General features: G+C 45.8%; 1 pseudogene; it reads right to left on the bottom strand.

The window, feature by feature from the left end:
• Positions 1-355: 355 nt before the first annotated feature.
• LOC126177777 (5S ribosomal RNA) lies at positions 356-473 on the bottom strand (annotated as a pseudogene).
• Positions 474-3422: the final 2949 nt, after the last annotated feature.

Raw genomic sequence — 3422 nt, 5'->3', positions numbered from 1 at the left:
TGTTACATTTTTGGTGTTGTTCCTCTTCCTATAAATGCTAACTTACGGTTTTTTCCTACATTTCACAGCACTAGGAACTGAACAGTTGTTTTGTTGCAATGTTTTGTTTTAGCTATTTTTATATTTTACTCATGTAAGCTACGTATTGTATAAAGCACTCCGTCTTCAGGCTACGAGTGATCTACCGGGACCATCCGACCGCCGTGTCATCCTCAGTGGAGGATGCGGATAGGAGGGGCGTGGGGTCAGCACACCGCTCTCCCGGTCGTTTTGATGGTATTCTTGACCTTAGCCGATACCATCCGGTCGAGTAGCTCCTCAATTGGCATCACGAGGCTGAGTGCACCCCGAAAAATGGCAACAACGCGTGGCGGCCTGGATGGTCACCCATCCAAGTGCCGACCACGCCCGACAGCGCTTAACTTCGGTGATCTCACGGGAACCGGTGTAGCCACTGCGGCAATGCCGTTACCTATGTACTATATAGGAGTAATTTATAGTAGGCTACTTGATCCGAGCTTTAAATACAATTAAAATGAACGGGACAAATTTCGAGAATGTTACCTTTGACTGAACAAGTGAAAGATTCATTAAACAAAAAGCAGGGAGGAGGATAGTGAATTCGTAAATACTCAGCTGTATTCAGACGTACTATAACGATCAGTAGTCATGTGCAGGATAATATAGTTAATGTGTGAATATAGTTCTTGGGCCGGCCGTTGTGGCCGAGAGGTTCTAGGTGCTTCAGTCTGGAACTGCTCTGCTGCTACGGTCGCAGGTTCGAATCCTGCCTCGGGCATGGATGTGTGTGATGTCCTTAGGGTAGTTATGTTTCAGTAGTTCTAAGTTTAGGGGGACTGATGATCTCAGATGTCAAATCCCACAGTGCTTAGAGCCATTTGAACCGTTTGGACAGTTCATGGACTATGTACTATTATATTCCTACCAGTTCCAACAGACAAAATAAAACCATAGTACATTATTATTAATTCCTGAGACATTCTTATGAGTGGAAGAGCATTCAGATAAGTCGCTTGAAACTTCGGACGACTAAATCAGACGTGAATATCTATACCGAAATGTTCTGAAGAAGTTCAGAGTGTTGTGTCTAGGGATCTTACATACTTGGCTCGCTAGACAAGCAACCAAACAGCTCGTATTAATGAGTTTTATTGCAACAAGACAAATACAAATACTTAACTTTGTTAGATGTGCCGCAAGGCAAGGGCGACATACAAAATATAACGTTGAAGCTGCTGTCGAAGTGGGCTCCCACCAGTGGGGCGCGGTGCTCATGTCGTCCTCACATAGGTGCCGCTGCTGTCTCGTTGTCGTCCTGGAGGGAGATTGGTCAGCAAGCGACTGGCTGACCTCTTCTCACTGCCGCCTCTTCGCTGTCGTTCCCGACTGGCATGACGCCACTGACTTTACGCCATACCACAAAGCATGAACAAAGACGTTCCTCACGTCAAATACGACTACAAAATGTTTCTAGGACAGAAACTTTATTCTCCATGATATAAAAGGTCATATGCATTAAAGCCACATTAATATAGCAAAGAAATGGAAGCCAGGACAATCTCACCACCATCCAGAACGAAGTTGCCTGAATGTGGCCGTTTCACTATTACAAGACAATGCGTGTGTACTGCGGGGAAAATTGGGAACTCCAGTCGTCCCAGCAACAGGAAAGCAAGCAGAGTACCTTTGTGTGCAGGCCATGATGCATCACAAACGGATAGTGCCGCCTGGGACTCCTATTCGTGGGCTTCAGTCAAAGCTGGGGCGGCCCGTCAAGTCATACCTTGTAACTTCCTGGCAGATTAAAACTGTGTGCCCGACCGAGACTCGAACTCGGAACCTTTGCCTTTCGCGGGCAAGTGCTCTACCATCTGAGCTACCGAAGCACGACTCACGCCCGGCACTCACAGCTTTACTTCTGCCAGTACCTCGTCTCCTACCTTCCAAACTTTACAGAAGCTCTCCTTTCTTTCAGGAGTGCTAGTTCTGCAAGGATCGCAGGAGAGCTTCTGTAAAGTTTGGAAGGTAGGAGACGAGGTACTGGCAGAAGTAAAGCTGTGAGTACCTGGCGTGAGTCGTGCTTCGGTAGCTCAGATGGTAGAGCACTTGCCCGCGAAAGGCAAAGGTCCCGAGTTCGAGTCTCGGTCGGGCTCACAGTTTTAATCTGCCAGGAAGTTTCACATCAGCGCACACTCCGCTGCAGAGTGAAAATCTCATTCTGGAAATCATACCTCGTAGTTTCTACTCAGACGTGTACTGCACTAGCAGACAAATAGATGACTACGAATGTTTGAAGCTGACGAGTGAATGTCGTAGCGCGCACGAATACGCGGTACAAAAGATGTAACACAGAGCTCTGATAATGGTCTTATTTCATCGAGGGAGAGAATTCGTTGGAAGTCGGCTATTGCTTCACAAGTGGGCGCGGAAGGCAGCGGGGGCGGAATGTGCGAGGCGGCACGTACGTACCGGGGACAATGGCCGTTGTCTGCGGCGGTGGACAGCCGGTACAAAGCCAGAGAGATCTCTCTGTTCCGCGGTCGCATCCGCCGTGTTGAGCCCTCAGCATATTGTCACTGCAGAGCATGGAGGCGAGCAATCCTCTTTATTTTCAGTCTGTTACCTAGATACTAACGCAGAGTCAATGTGTTGAATACGAAACTGCAGCTGTAGCATACCGGGTTTAACATTTTTTTTAAATGTTAAGGATATTAAGTTGACGTCTCTTCATGTAAGAATAGATGATGAATGCAGCTAGCCGCTAACTTTGTGTAACGTCTTGTCTGTATAGACGTGTATCTGTTGCCTTTAAGATCCCTTCACCTTCACACATAAATCTATACAGTAAAGTAAGGGCCTCCCCTTTTATCGGCTGATCCGTGATAAGACAGGCGAAAAGTTAGACTAATGGAGGATTATTAGTATTTTCTCTATTTTCATTCGCTCTCTCTCTCTCTCTCTCTCTCTCTCTCTCTCTCTCTCCTTCATCTATGTACAGTTTTTAATATAATATTTCATTACGTGAAATCAGCCAAATAGAATCTTTGGTGGAGTCCTTCGTCTTGGTATTCAGCGGCTGGCTTGCTGTAAGAGATCTTTACATTTATTATTACTGTTAAGCACTGAATTCAGTCGGGAGAATCAATCGTGTGGACAGTTTGTTCCTTTTACGAAAGATTGCGAATTCCAGATGTGTACGAAGCCTTTTTGGACGATTTAACACAGACTCAGTGATTGCAGGCTCTCTTCGACACAGCTGAAACTTCCCCACTAATTACAGGGCCAACGTGATCATCAAATGATTCAGAAAAAAACTCATTCGTTCATTCTCTCCAGAACAAAAAAGTCACAAACCTTATTTATGAAGGAAATTGTGTATTCAATCCATCTCCATTACATGT

The sequence above is a fragment of the Schistocerca cancellata genome, chromosome 3 (genome assembly GCF_023864275.1).
Source record: "Schistocerca cancellata isolate TAMUIC-IGC-003103 chromosome 3, iqSchCanc2.1, whole genome shotgun sequence".
NCBI lineage: Eukaryota > Metazoa > Arthropoda > Insecta > Orthoptera > Acrididae > Schistocerca > Schistocerca cancellata.
The sequence above is the reverse complement of the archived record's forward strand: the minus strand, read 5'-3'. Positions and strand labels throughout refer to the sequence as shown.